The sequence below is a fragment of the Perognathus longimembris genome, chromosome 27 (genome assembly GCF_023159225.1).
Source record: "Perognathus longimembris pacificus isolate PPM17 chromosome 27, ASM2315922v1, whole genome shotgun sequence".
Classification (NCBI taxonomy): domain Eukaryota; kingdom Metazoa; phylum Chordata; class Mammalia; order Rodentia; family Heteromyidae; genus Perognathus; species Perognathus longimembris.
This window is the reverse complement of record NC_063187.1, coordinates 5,209,262-5,224,713: the sequence shown is the minus strand read 5'-3', so window position 1 is coordinate 5,224,713 and position 15,452 is coordinate 5,209,262. Positions and strand designations below refer to the sequence as shown.

The window sequence follows — 15,452 nt, the reverse complement described above, 5'->3', positions numbered from 1 at the left end:
GATGTCTTTGCTGCCAAAGCACATTGGTGGCCAAGCCTCAATTTCCAAAGCCTGTGAATAGAGGCCGCTTTGTTAGCAAGGCACATTTACAGGATGGTAACTTGGAAATTTATAAAATAACATGCAAGCAAGCAGATGAGAGGGGGAGAGAGCAAAAGGAAGAGAAATAATGGAAACAAGACAATGAGAGTGAACAAAGAAAGCTTGAATATAAGCGACTTCTGACCATTTACCATTGCAGCTGCAGAAAATATGTCTGAGCGTATTTCCCGCAGGCCTCCTTGCTCTGGCAAGAGGATTGCTAGCAGTTTCCTGGCTCAGTGTCACTGTGACCCCAAAGACCCATTAAAAGCATGAGAGAAATATGTAACAGTTATTAAAATAGGTAGCCAATAAAGGAGAACGCCACACAGTATTCAGGCAAGAGGGACAATTTATTACTGAATTGCTGGCCTGTCGCTGAGATCATGTATGGCCAGAGAGAAGGGTCGGCCCCTGTCCTGCCCTGCAGTATCTAGGGCAGGGACAGGGTGGTGTGGCCAGGTGGATTAGGATGTGACCTCAGGCATGAGAGCGGTAACTGCCTCCAGGTATGCCAGTTACCCAGGTAACTGGGTGGAGACTTAACCAGGTGGGAGGCATCTCCTGGGTAGACACTACAGTTGGTTCATATTAAGGCCATGTATGACAGACAGCTCCTTCTTACATATGTATGGCGAGAGCCTCTCCTTCTGTTCTCAGCCATTTTTGCTCTATGTAGATTTAGGTTAGGGATATTCCTTCCAGACAGTATCTGGTGTCCTGTTCATGAGTAAGTCTTTCTTGGCTCAGTCCACAAATAAGTGAAGCTGGATCTAGAGAATATTGTGCTTGTAAGGAAAATAGAGGGACAGAAAAGATTCCACAGAGAGGCACAGCACTTTCCAAAGGGTCAGCCTAATTTAGCACTTGTATTCTTGGTTCTGGCATTATGCAATAAAGGTGCTTCTCTTAAGTATCATACTTCCCTAAACCCTCTGCTTGCATTGCAGATAAGTGTCTCACAATAGGAGAACTGACTGATACTTAGATTTTTGAACAAATGGTTCAGAATCTTCTGGGTGTGAACTAACTTCTTATGGGTTGACAGAAAGGATGGTTTCAACATTTGGAAGAATTGAGCCACCCGGGAAAGTTGAAGTCTAGATCTAGAACAGCTTGAGAAAGGCTGTGTGTCCAGGTCACAAGGTCAGTGTTTGTGGCTCTGGGACCCCCTGACAGCATCAGGTATGACATGTGTATACACACAATGATTCCGGGGAGCTAGAGACACTGAATCTCTTTCAAATGACAGACAAAAATATAGTGAGAAGAAAACCATGAAGATTCCTGCAAGTATGTGGACAACATGAGGAGTCAAAGGATGAAAGGTGAACTAATGCAACAGCAACACTTACAAAACTATATGCTATAAACCAACTGTACAGTTTGGTGAGGGGAGGGTACTGGGGAATGGGGGAAGGTGGAAGAAAAATGAGGGAGGAGGTAACAAGTTGGATAAGAAATGTAAACACTGCCTTACATATGAAACTAACCCCTCTGAACATCACTTTCACAATAAATCAATTTTAAAAATAAAAAGAACAAACAAATGACAAAAACCTCCTTTTCCATTTCTTGTAGTCATTCTGATACATATCATTTTATATGATCATACACACATAGCTATTGAGCCATTGTAATATTCTTCTAAGAATATCCTCAACGAGTCTAGAGTGTGAATTTTCATGTCCGTGTGTGTGTGTGTGTGTGTTTGTCCTTTTCTATCAACTGTGTAGAATGAATATATTCACTACAACTAGTAGATCTCTAGGCATACTGTAGTATGCCTATGCAACCTGTTCCTTTGGGTCTAGCTTACTTTACTTAGTATACTATAATCCATATAATTATTATCTCCTGGGCATAGATTTTTTTCCTGACCATTTCACCATGTACTTGACATGACATCCTCTGATGCAATCCAATTGCATCATCCCAAATGGCTTTCATGCAATTACTTTCTTGACTCAAATGTTGGACCAAAAATAACTAACATAACTTCATCCCTGAGGTACTGGGCAAATCACAGCACCTGAGGTGAGGGAGGAGAGTCTGCAAACATATTTTCCAATTTGTACTTTTCTCCTGGATGCAAGGCCTCAGATGCAGAGCCCCAGGGAAGAGCTTTGCCCAGTCTTCCAGGGGATTCACAAGCGCTTTGGTGAAAGATAGGCTGTAGGTGACATTTCTGTCAATAACAAGGCATGTGCATATATACAAAAACATATGAATATACATATCTGAAACTGTGGAGCTTCAGGGATGTGCCCTTTGATTTTCACACTCATTCTTCTGCAGTTTCCTATCCTTCTCAGAGCCTTGGCCGGCACTAGCTGCTTTTCAACCATGAAGCAGCGAGCTCACATGGATGGAGATGCAATGATTGCTGGGTTTTTCCCTCTCTACACTTTGGGACTAGATCGCAGTAACATTGATGCTTCTGGGCCTGAAGAGAAGATGCCGTAAGTCACTCATCAATTTATTTCCATTTACTGTTTTTCTCGGAGGATAGGCAATGACAGAGAGAAATCTATGGGCACACATGAATTTTCTCTGTCTTCTGCACCTGGAACCACAATTCCTATTGCACCCAAACCCAGTTCTGTTTCACTATTTTCTATTGCAACTTTTATATTGCATGTTGAGTAATTTTCAGCCTGCTACTGGGTGAGGATTCTGGTTTCTTTTCATTTAGCTTCTCTTTATCAGGGCTGTAAACTCATCACTTTATTCCAGCATCCATGCATCTCCTCCATCTCAGGTGTCGTTGAAGAGGATGACTATTACTACAAGCAATCTGAAATCCATGTCAGGGGTCTATACTGACAGCATGCAGACCCACTACCAACCCCACAGGCCAGAGGTCGGAGAAGATTATTTTTGGTAACCTATTTTGAGAACACTGATAATTCTTATTGTAAGTTGGTGGCTCATGACTGTAACTCTAACTACTCAGGACATTGATATCTGAGGATTGAGGTTTGAAGCCAGCCCAGGAATAAAAATTTGTGAGACTTTTATTTCCAATTAACACATCAAAATTTGGAAGGGGAGCTATTGCTCAAGTGGTATAGTTCTAGCCACTCAAGGACAAAGTCTAAGCTCAGATTCAAACATTATGACTTTTCTCTCTCTCTCTCTCTCTCTATCTATCTATCTATCTATCTATCTATCTATCTGTGTGTGTATGTAGAGAGTAGTATTTACTGTTCCGAAGATCTGAATAATTTATTTTATGTCAGATATGCTCCACAATTCAAGATTTACCTGGCATTATGAAAGATCCCTTATGGGAGAAGTTTATCTGCTCTTGATATATTCCCTGCTTTGCTGATGCACATGCATTTCCTAGAATTTTTGTCTGTACCAGATGGTGTCACTCATCAATGCCTATAGAAAAAACAAACAAAGAAAAGAAATAAAAAATAGATATACAAAACTGAATACATCTGGCAGCCAATTTGATAACTATTGCAAAATAAAATGTCATTGCGTCTATGTGACAATTGTAACTTCCTTGGCTGCCGACATTTAGAAGCTGCTTCCCTGTTATAGAAGATAGATGTCCTTATCTTGGGCACTCTCTGTGAGCTAATTTGGTCAATGCTACTGCTCTACCACTGGAGACACAGCTCCATATCTGGCAGTGTTTAGTTGTTAAATGGAGATAGGAGTCTCACAGACATCCCTGCCCAAGATGGCTTCAAAACATGATCCTCAGATCATGTAGCTAAGACTACAACATAGGCACCTGTGTCTTCTGTTTTGTTTTGTTTTTGTTTTTGTTTTTTGGCCAGTCCTGGGCCTTAAACTCAGGGCCTGAGCACTGTCCCTGGCTTCCTTTTGCTCAAGGCTAGCACTCTGCCACCTGAGCCGCAGCACCACTTCTGGCCATTTTCTGTATATGTGGTGCTGGGGAATTGAACCCAGGGCCTCATGTATATGAGGCAAGCTCTCTTGCCACTAGGCCATATCCCTAGCCCCTCTTCTGTTTTCTTGTGCCCAGGTTTCTCTTAGTTTCTCAATATCTGTTTCAGTACTTGTGTTCATGTGCTACAATAGACACAGTGAGTATTACAGTGTGAACCAGTGAATATTTCTTACCAACCTACAAATATAAAAAGAAGTATTGTCTGGGGTTGGTAAAATTTTATGCACAGTCTTGATGATAAATAGCAATATTTATCCATGAGGCTTTCCATGTAGATACATGGACCACTGCAATCAGATATCATCAGTAGGTGAGAGATCTGGCTCAACTGTTCATATTCTTCTTTCTGAAGGAGCTAGGATTACAAGTATGAGCCACCAGTGTTTGGCTAGCTTTGACCTCTTGGTTGGTCTTTTTTCTCAAGGCTGATGGTTTACTACTTGAACCACACCTCACTTAGGGCTTTCTGTTGGATAAGTGGAGATACGAGTGTCATAGACTTTACTTTCACAACTACTTTTGACTCAAGACCCTAAGCTGTCAGCCTCCTGACAAGCTAGAATTAGAAATACGTGACAGTAGCCGAGGTAGCTTTAATTTCTTGAGGTATCTGCAATTTTTAATTTTTATGTTAACACAAAAACATTGGATTTAAAATGTTTTTATTCTTGAATTAATATGAATTATATTAAGAAAGAGTTTTATTGTGACATCCATACAAGTACATAGTACACTTGGAAGCAAAACATGTCCTCTTATATTGATTTTCTACTAAAGAAATACATCAGGGATTGTCAGAAGGTACCCCTGTGTTGTAGAAGTTCTGCATGAAGAACTGAGTAGTTTGTTTTATATACTTTGTTTTATAAATGTGCATGAATGAAAGAAGGGAGAGTAAATAATTTACATATGAATATATCTTAAAACTCAACTCTGAAATGAGAAGCCTGTAGCTCTCATGTTGTTTATGACAAGATGTTTACCTAGTTAAAAATAAGCCATAAAAATATATACTCATTCTATCTACATGGGACCTTTTAAGGCACTAGCTTTAAAGGCTCTTGCCTTACATTAAATAAACCAAATGAGTTTTAATAACAAATTAATTAATATAACTTCTACCACAGGGAAGCAGCAATTAAATACCATGTTTCAAGCATGAATTTCAAGCTCAGAGTTCATCTCCAAGTTTTATATGCTTTATATTATCACCTAAAAATGCATGTTCCTTTCTTCCAACACTGCCATTCTCCAATGAATAAGTGAATTTTCTGGTTTAATTTCTCTGGCCCTGACTTCTCAACTTGATATTTTTTATTGCTTCACTGCCTAAATTCATTTTTCAGTTCCAGTAAAACTGCAATTCCTGTCTGGGGTAATAAGTAACTCATTGTACCTTTGATTTCTATTGTACTGATTGCCCAAATGGTTGATCTATTTTTTCTGAATTGATTTTCCATTTGAAATATTTTATTTTTTAATCTTCTGCTGATAAGTTTGTTCTTTGATTGGACTTTTTTCCTACTAGTATTTAAATTTTAAGAGTTGTTTTACACTAGGCTACTAATCCTCTGTTAGATGAAGAGCTAGCCAGATTTTCACCCATTCATTTGGCTCTCCCACCATTTCTTTCATTTGTTACACAAAAAACAATAAAGTTCCCTCACCTCATTTTGAACCCTTGTGGTAGGTGATATTGTAGGAAGAGTCGTTCTATATGTTTGGGTCTGTGAGCTGAGTTGGCTGTAAGATCTTCCTTAAGTGACACTTTGCTTCAGAAAGATGCTCTTAAATTGAACCTTCTTTAGTTAACCCGCCCTGTCCTGTAGCCACACAAAATCAATGAGATGACTCAAATGCCGAATTTTTCACACAGGTGGGGTTGATTACACCAAGAGAATGGCAATACAGTATTTGGTGTCTCATGAAAGCCTATTCTATGTTTAATGGACCACAGGTTATTGCTGTGGTGGACTTGGTATTGGAGAATAAGCAAGCTCTTGGTCAGCTTAAGTAAGTTTCTGAATCTCCTTCATGAAAAATTCCCTTCATGTTCTTACCTAATCCTATATTCAAGCATAAGACACTACATCCCATTACATCCTAATTGAAAGTAGTGTTTGAATATCTTCCTTAGCAAAGAAGCAAGTATTCAATCCATCAAAGCCATTCGTTTGGAAATACTCCTCCTAAATTTCTTTGCTTGTTACACAGATTTATCTTCAAGAACTACCAGTTTGTTTTGGCCTTGATGTTTGCTGTTGAAGAGATCAACAAAAACCCGGATCTTTTGTATAACTTGACTCTGGGATTTGATATCTATAATCTTCAATTTGGAGCTTGGACAGCATTTAAAAATCCCTTCCTCAACCTCTTTGGGAAGTACAACACGCCAAACTACACATGTATGAGAGACCGCAAGAGTATAGCAGTACTCACAGGACCATGAGGAATAACATCTGCCCAGATTGGAGCATTGTTGGGCCTCTATAGTTTTCCACAGGTGAGGGTGTTAGGAGTGGGGATATATTTAAAATTGTCTCATTTGGTGCCATTTCAGCCACTAGATAATAGTAACAGAAAGAGACTGCATTTATAAACCTATCAAATTATATGACAACAACGAGTTAGGGATCAGGTAATGGGATGTCTATTGTCTCATTTGTTTTTGTAAGGGAAATGTTAGATGAGACAAAGGGAATATTTGGAGCTTTAAGGCTTATCAGTCATGTTCTTTAAAAAAATTGATATTTTTGTCAAAAAACTAAAATAAGAATTTGCCTTCCATCTAATTCAACTGGTTATTTAATATACATGATTACTGCATAGAAATCTTCTTATTGATGGAGCATCCAATTTCCAACCCCTTCAGCTTACCTTTGGGCCTTTTGATCAAGTCCTGAGCAACCATATCAAGTTCCCTGCTCTCTATCAGATGGCCCCAAAGGACACATCGATGGCCACTGCTATGGTCTCCTTACTGCTTCACTTCAGATGGAACTGGGTGGGACTGCTAACCTTAGAAGATGAGAATGGCTTGTGGATTCTTCTTGCATTGAAAGAACAGATGGCCAAGAACAGAGTTTGTATAGGCTTTGAGATCCAATTTCCAAAGTATGCCCTATCAGATTTATTAAATGCCATGAGACTTTATGACCAGATTAATAAATCTTCAGCAAATGTCCTCATCATATATGGTGATAATGAAGCCCTTGTACAGTTGTTGATAAGTATTGAACAATATTTCATAAAAGGCAAAGTTTGCATCTTGAACTCACAGTGGGATTTCATCATGACCAGGAGATATTTTATGCTAGGTTTATTCCACATCCCTCTCATTTTCTCACACCATCACCCAGAAGTTTCTGGATTCACAGATTTTGTCAAGGCAGTGAACCTTTCCACATACCCAGAAGACTTTTTCCTGGCTAGGCTGTGGTTTCTCTCTTTTAATTGCTCAGATTCTGAGTCTGACTGTGTAACATGGGAGAACTGTCTACATGAGTCCTCCTTGGATTGGTTGCCTGGGCACATTTTTGACATGACTATGTCGGTACACAGTTACAATATATACAACTCTGTGTACGCTGTGGCCCAGGCTCTTCATGACATGCTTCTTCATCACACAGAAGTACAAACAATGGGAAACAGAAAGCAGACAGTGCCTTCCCCTGCACAGGTAAGGCCATGTGTTTTGGATGTCATAAACAATGAGCAAATCACCTTCTTACTGTATGAAATCACACATTTCAGGTACTTTTCCAAAACACAAGAAATCATTCTGGTTTAAATGTTTGTGAGATACTCTAGACAGGTTATCAAGTACTCTAAAGCAAAGCAGGACAGTAACAAGGATGAAATGAATTACATGTTCTGCAAAGATTTTCAGTTACAAATCACTTCCACATATATCACTGATGTTTTGAAAACTGTAAATTCACTATTTCCCTATGAGTTTGTTATGTAATGGTAAAGCATGATCTAGGTGAACAGAATTGCCCAGAATTTTCACAAATGACCCACTTTCATTCTACTTTGGTATTAAAAATGTTACAATTTCAAACTAGAGTCGTTCATAAAATTAGTGGCTTTGGCAATTGAGAATTGCTTCATTCATGATTATATGTAGAATTAGTTTCTCCTCACAGTAGGCCTTCACACTCCTTTCTGAGCAACCAGGATCCAGAAAGATTATTTTTATTCCTACAGAGGTTTTCTTCTGGGATACTGTATTAGATGTCTGTTTTATTCTTTGCTTATAAACGTGAGATTTAATGAGATGAGGAGCTGTCTTAGATCAAGTTTACAGTCTTTACTCTGGAAGATACTTCACCATAAGATGATGTGCATCTTTTAGCTGCACCCTTATCTGAAGAACACTCAATTTCACAATCCCACTGGAGATCGAGTGATTTTGGATGAGAAAAGAAAATTGGAGGCAGAATATGACATTGTAACTATCTGGAATTTTCCCGAAGGTCTTCAACTTGAGGTGAAAGTGGGAATGTTTTCTCCATATGCTCTACATGGTCATCAACTGTCTTTCTCTGAAGATTTGGTAGAATGGTCCATAGTAACTACAGAGGTGGGTGGGCTTTAATTGTAATGGCTTTAGGGACAAATGAGTAATCAAAATTCACCCTTAAAATGTATACCTGATTGAAGGCTGAGAGTGTGGCTTAGTGGTAGCATGCCTGAAGCCCTGGGCTGGATTCCTCACTATCAAATGAACAGAAAAAAAGCTGGATTGGCGCTGTGGTTCAAGTGGCAAAGTGCTAGCTTTGAGCAAAAGAAGCTCAGGGTCAGCTCCCAGGCCCTGAGTTCAAGCTCCAGGACTGACAAAGAAAAAAAATGTATTCCAGATTGGATGCCAGCAACTTACTCCTGTGATAATAGATTTTAAGGTGGCTGTGATTTGAACATCATGGTTTGAAGATAGTCCAAACAGTAATACTAGAAAGATTTGCCTTCATCTCAACAGCAAAACAGCAGGACTTGCCTGTAATTTTATCTACTCAGAAGCTAACATGCTCAGATCTAAGATTACACTTCAGTTTAAAGCCCAACCTAGCACAAAATTCTGAGAGACTTTTATCTCAAGTAACAATTACAAAGCTCAGGTGGAGCTGTGCCTCAGGTGGTAGTGTCAACTTGAACAGAAACCGCTCACTGACAGTGCACAGACCCTGAGTTCACGCCCCAAATCAGCATCCAAATAAAAAAAAATAACATTTGTTTCTTTATGTTGATTCAGGTATTCTAAATGGACAGAAAACATATTGCAGGTTTCTTACTAGTATGCCAACACTGTGAGAAAGTACCCCACGACTCACTTTAAGGGGTTGAAAGGTCTATTTTGCTTCCTCCTGTGGAGGTTTCATTCAATCATTAGTTAGCCTACTACTTAGGCATCTTTGGAAAGGAATCATTGTACACACTGTGTGAGATAATGTTCACCTCATGGACACTAGAAAATTATGCAGAATATATGATAGTCATGAGGTTCACATAACCCCATAAAAGGGAGGTCTGGGCTTTACCATATGGCATTCTTTTAAATTCTTTCTGTTTGCCTTTAACCATTTCAAAGATGAATAGAAAACAATATATAATGAAATGAATTCAAGGAGACTACATGGGGCTGGCACTAGTATTTACCTTGTCATTCGTAATGTCTGTCTTTTAAAGGTCTGACACTTCTCATTTCCATACTTAGGTAATCATAACTCCTCTTTTCATCACCCTTACAATAAAATAGTTTGGGGAAAAAAAAAAAACCAGAAGGGTCTCAAACTTCTCACCAGTTCAGTAGAATAGAGATCAAAGATACAGCACATAATCATTCAGCCATCATGTGATGTGGAATTCATAACAGCATTCAATTAACCCATTGGAATTAAATGCACACAGTACTATGCTTAATAATCACATTCTTTAAAACAATTGAATTTTATGAGCCTTGGGTAAAAGTCCGAATAGTTACAGAAAAATATCCAATTTTCCTCAGCTTCCCCACTCTGTCTGCAGTGAGAGTTGTGGTCCTGGATTCAGGAAATCCCCACAGGAGGGAAAGGCTGCCTGTTGCTTTGATTGTACCCCTTGCTCAGAGAATGAGATGGCTAATGAGACAGGTAAGTTCATGGCTTAGGGAGGAATCACTACTCTCTTCTAATGTCCCCCAAATCCATGTAAGTCAATGCAAAATGTTGCACAATAGGATTACAAAATCAAATTCTTCCTTCCTGGACTTAGTAATTTAATGGCAGCAATGGGTGATATTGCTCCTTGGGGAAAAGAACAATAACAAAAAAAATTAACTATGGGCTCTGAATTACATAGAGTATTATTTTCTACTGTGTTGTATGCATGGCCTATAGAATTCGTTTTTAGTTTGTTGTACCGCTGTTCATTCAAACGCTCAGTAATATAAGTTTAATTTTTATTATATTAAGGTCAAAACATTTCGAAGACAAAATCTCAGTCTTCTCAAAATTACCTTTAGCCTAAGGAATAAAAAAAAAAAAAAAAAAAAAGATCATGAATAGTTTTGTCAGCAAGTGCCCTAGGTTGGGTATGATATTAAGAAGCAGGTAGAAGTGTTGTGAATAGCATCACCCTATCTTCAAAAATGATTTGAGTCTCTCTTGCCCACATGTGAATAGGAGTAACAAGTACAAGTGCAAGAAAGTGCCCTAGGGCTCCTATTTATACTGCAACGAGACCTACAGGAATGTGCAAGCGGTACTATCCACACGTTTTAATGTGGGGTTTAAGATGTGCATCAAGACAGCATGAAAAGATGCAGGAAATTATTTCTAGGATACTAGCAACAGCAAGATGTAGTATGTGATAGCAATTGTAAGTAAAAATAAGAATGATCAGCCTGAAAAAAAGAATGTGAGAATGAGTTTGGGAACATAATGAAGACATAAAAATAATACTGAATATCTGTGATAATCTATGGTAAGATGTATTTTATGATAGAAGTATTGACACATCTGAAGTATCTCTATGTAGGCATTTTCAAATTTGCTATTAAATACTGAAAATAAATATAAATATTGGTTATTTGATATCCTCACCAGACATGGAGCAGTGTGTGAAGTGTCCAGATCACCAGTATGCCAACACACAGAGAACCCAGTGCCTCCTAAGAGCTACAAGCTTCCTGGCTTATGGGGAGCCCTTGGGAATGGCCTTGGCCTGCATGGCTCTGGGTTTATCAACACTCACAGCAGCTGTTCTTGGGATCTTTGTGAAACATCACAACACCCCCATTGTCAAGGCAAATAACCAGGCTCTCAGCTACATCCTGCTCATCTCCCTCATCTTCTGTTTCCTCTGTTCCTTACTCTTTATTGGCCATCCCAACACAGTCACCTGCATTCTACAGGAAACGACATTTGGAGTTGCATTCATTGTCTCAGTCTCTGCTGTCGTGGCCAAAACTGTCACTGTGGTTCTGGCCTTCAAGGTCACTTCTCCAGGGAGAAGGATGAGGTGGCTGCTGGTGTCAGGGGCTCCTAACTTCATCATTCCCATCTGCACCCTGATCCAGATGACTCTCTGTGGCCTTTGACTGGGCACCTCTCCTCCCTTCATTGACAGAGATGCCCACTCTGAACATGGCCACCTCATCCTCCTGTGTAACAAGGGTTCCCTCTCTTCTTTCTACTGTGTCCTGGGATACCTGGGTTCCCTGGCCCTGGCCAGCTTCACTGTGGCTTTCCTGGCCAGGAACCTGCCTGACACCTTCAATGAAGCCAAGTTCCTGACCTTCAGCATGCTGGTGTTCTGCAGTGTGTGGCTCACCTTCCTACCTGTCTACCACAGTGCCAAGGGCAAGTTCATGGTGGCTGTGGAAGTCTTTTCCATCTTGGCCTCCAGTGCAGGGCTGCTGGGCTGCATCTTTGTCCCCAAGTGCTACATCATCTTGATAAGGCCAAATAGAAATGTTCTTCATGGCTTCCAGGACAAAGCACACACTCGGAGAAACACTGAATTCTGAGACATTAAGTCTCATTAAAATACAAAGTTTGGTAGGAAATAGGTTATAATGCAGAATTAAGCAGGGATTTGCAAATACATTGCACTGAGTAGTCTCGCACATTTTATTTATCATTAAGTTCTAATAAAGATTTACCGTGAACATTTCATTCAGAAGTACAGATTACCGGAATTGAGATGATGACTTTACATCCATTTCAACTAGTAAACAACTTTGTTTATGGCTTATAATAGGCCAGGGAGGAAGAGGAATGAACAATATTCCTGAATATAAAATGTGCAAAATCATACATCCTGAAGAAAACAGTAAAATGAGTAGAGGTTATAACCCACTTCTGCCTGGCAGGAATTCTCTAGATAGATGGAATTCATATAGAGAATAAAAAACTATGTTAAGAACTGTGATTCCAAAAAATGTAATGTTAGGAATCATTAGAGGAGTTGTTAATACATTTCACTAAGTAGTAAATCAGTAAAAATATACAAAAATATACATGGCTTCCTAAAGGAGCAGAGAATACATAGAGATCACCAAATTACAATAAGTACAGAAAGCATAAGAAACATATATATGTTTGTATCCTTGAAGGGCTAAACAAATAGAAAACATACAAATATATACACTAGTCTACCGGAGCCAGCTGGCAGCGAAAAGGGAATCCTGAATGAGGGGGGCGAGGATTAAAGAAAAGGAAAAATGCAAGACAAGAGAGAAAAGACAAGAGACAAGATGGGGTACAGGAGGTCTGCAGCTTGAGATTGTAGCTCAAGACTACAGGCACGTTTATTCTTAACTTCCAGCTTATATGCAGTTTAGGAACCAGGGAATAGCATAGGGTTGCTAAAATTCAAGAACACAAAGAGGCTTTGAAGTTTGCAACATTTGATGGCAGTAAAGACAGGAATAGACAGTACATAGGAATGTACTCCAGCAGACATATTAAAGCAATTCCGGGTAGGGGCAGAGTTACTAGTAAACTCCTTGCACTTAGCATATTCTTGTGATAGCAACACAGCCAGAGGTTGGAATGAGATTAGCTGCACTTTTCAGCTCCCAACATCTCCCCCGTCTTTGTTTAAAGAAGCGAATCTACCTATTTTAGGTTGGGTGGGTCACCTAGCCTGCCTTACCCATCATAGGGAGCTTCTTCAGAGCAAAGCTGAAGGTCCTGTCATAGGTTGGACAGACTGAGACCCCCCTCTTACCCGTCTCTAGCTGCGGTTCCTCAGGGGAAATTCATTTACTTGGAGCTTGACCTTATGCAGCTGACTGGCTAAACTCATGAAAGAGTTTTGCAATATGCGTGCAGTGCAAGGAAGGCATAGAAAAACTTTCATCAGCAAAAGTATCCCTGGGCCAAGCAATGTCATTAGCAGCCCCTTAACATTAGTCAAGGAAGGGATATACTGTTGAAGTTGTTCAAACAGTTCTTTTGTTGTTTTTGCCACTTCAGAATCCAGAGGTGGAGCTTGTTCTAGTCCAGCTATTTGCCTATGGAGTTGAAAGAGATCTAAGGACAAATTATTATGGTGCCAAATACCATTTAGTTGAGCTACAACTTGTTCCCAAGGATAGCTCAACCCATTATATTTATGGAAGGTCACACAAATAAAGTCAAACCCAGCATGACAGCGCACCCATTGCAAAGTTTGTAAAGCACGAATTTGTTCTCCCAGAGACAACACAGATTCATACAATGCTTCTAATTTTTGTTCTACCTTATCATCAATCCTGCCTTGAAAGTGCAGGGCTTGCATAGTATTATGAGCAAGCTGATTAACATAGTGAGCTGTTTGCACACTTTGTGTCAAAGCCACAGTAGCTGCTGCAGCAGAGGCATCTAAGGAAATAAAGGCTACAATGCCTGCTATCAATAGCCCTATAAATCGTCTAGGGCACATGAGCTCTTTTAACACTTGGATACCTGTTTCTTCATACCAAGCTTCAGATATGTTCACAGGAAGCATGACAAATGGAGGCTGCTTAATAACAATTACAGAATCAGTAAGACCACTATACAAGCAATTTGTAAAAGAATAGTTAGTACAAGTAACATTGAAATACATGGCTCCTATAAAAATATTAAATGGTCCATACATAATAGCATAAGGAGGTGTTACACACTCATAATATTTTTTAAAGAAGAAGAAGTGGGCCAGGAGTTATTATTTAGGGCAGCCACTAACATCCAGACATGACGTTGAGGGTGTCCATTCATCCACCACAGACCTGGGTTGTACTTGTTGGTGAGATTGGCTCCAGACCAGTCCATCAGTTGAGAATTAGTTCCTGAAATATTGGTTATGAAAGGATGTTCATGTCTACACTTTATGGGGTGCAGCTCTCCCGTGGATTCTACAATTTGAGAAGAATTGATGCAGCGAGGTATTATGAAGGACAATGTAGAATTAGCATGTACAGAGAACCCAGTAGGCAATGAAGTCATTCGTATATTATATACTTGACTGTTATCAGGAATCCAAATTTTATGACTCATAGATTGCATTACAGTACAGCCTGGAATATAACTGTTAGAGTCAGTGAAACATAAAGGGGTTCCAATGCCAGAAGCTGAAAAGTCTCACATTTTAACGTATTGGACAAAAGGATCTGGAGCTGTACCATATGCTGATCTGTTGACATGGATGAACATCTCAGCTCCTTCCCAAGTCACACGTTGCACAATCAGTGGATCAGGCACGTAAGCCCAGTGGGTCAGCGCTTGTACCATTCTGATCAGCTTCCACAATCTGAACACAATGCCCAGGTAGCCAGCGGGCGTCATTTTCATCCTGTGAAAAAACACAGACATGTCTTTGACCCCAAGTTAATATTGGATCCGGCCCATGCCAAGCACCTGTTAAAGAATCTTTCCACTTCACTTGGGCTAAAGCTCTTTGCTCTCTCTTTTCCCAGAACCGCTGTGCGGCGGAAAGGCCATTACAGTCCAAATTTTAAAAATTTAGTACAAATAAAGCATGAGAAAGAATAATAACAGGAAACAAGGGTTATAATTCCCCCCCCTTTTAATTTAGAAATTTGGTGTTTTAACAAACCGTTGGCCCGTTCAACAACTCCTTGAACATGAGGATTATAGGGAATTCCTGTAGAGTGAACAATTTGGTAAGATTTGCAAAAAGTTTGAAAAGCTCATCCAATATATCCCGGACCATTATCAGTTTTAATATGTTTAGGAAGTCCCATAGTAGCAAAGCAGCATAAGGCATGGGAGATACAATGTTTGCTGGCTTCCCCAATAAGAAAGAGGAGTAGCCAAAATAAAGTTAGAGTAAGTGTCTATGATAACATGGACAAAGCAGAGCCGTCCAAAAGAGGAAATGTGGGTAACGTCCATTTGCCAAACATGGTTGGCCACTAAGCCTCAAGGGTTAATGCCATTGGAGGGCACAGGTAGGAAGGTAGTATAGTTGG

The 15,452-nt window shown here is 39.7% G+C and overlaps 1 pseudogene; it reads left to right on the top strand.

Annotated features, from left to right (window-relative positions):
• LOC125342761 overlaps positions 1–12,020 on the top strand; it is a 13,731-nt pseudogene extending 1,711 nt beyond the window's left edge.
• Positions 12,021–15,452: the final 3,432 nt, after the last annotated feature.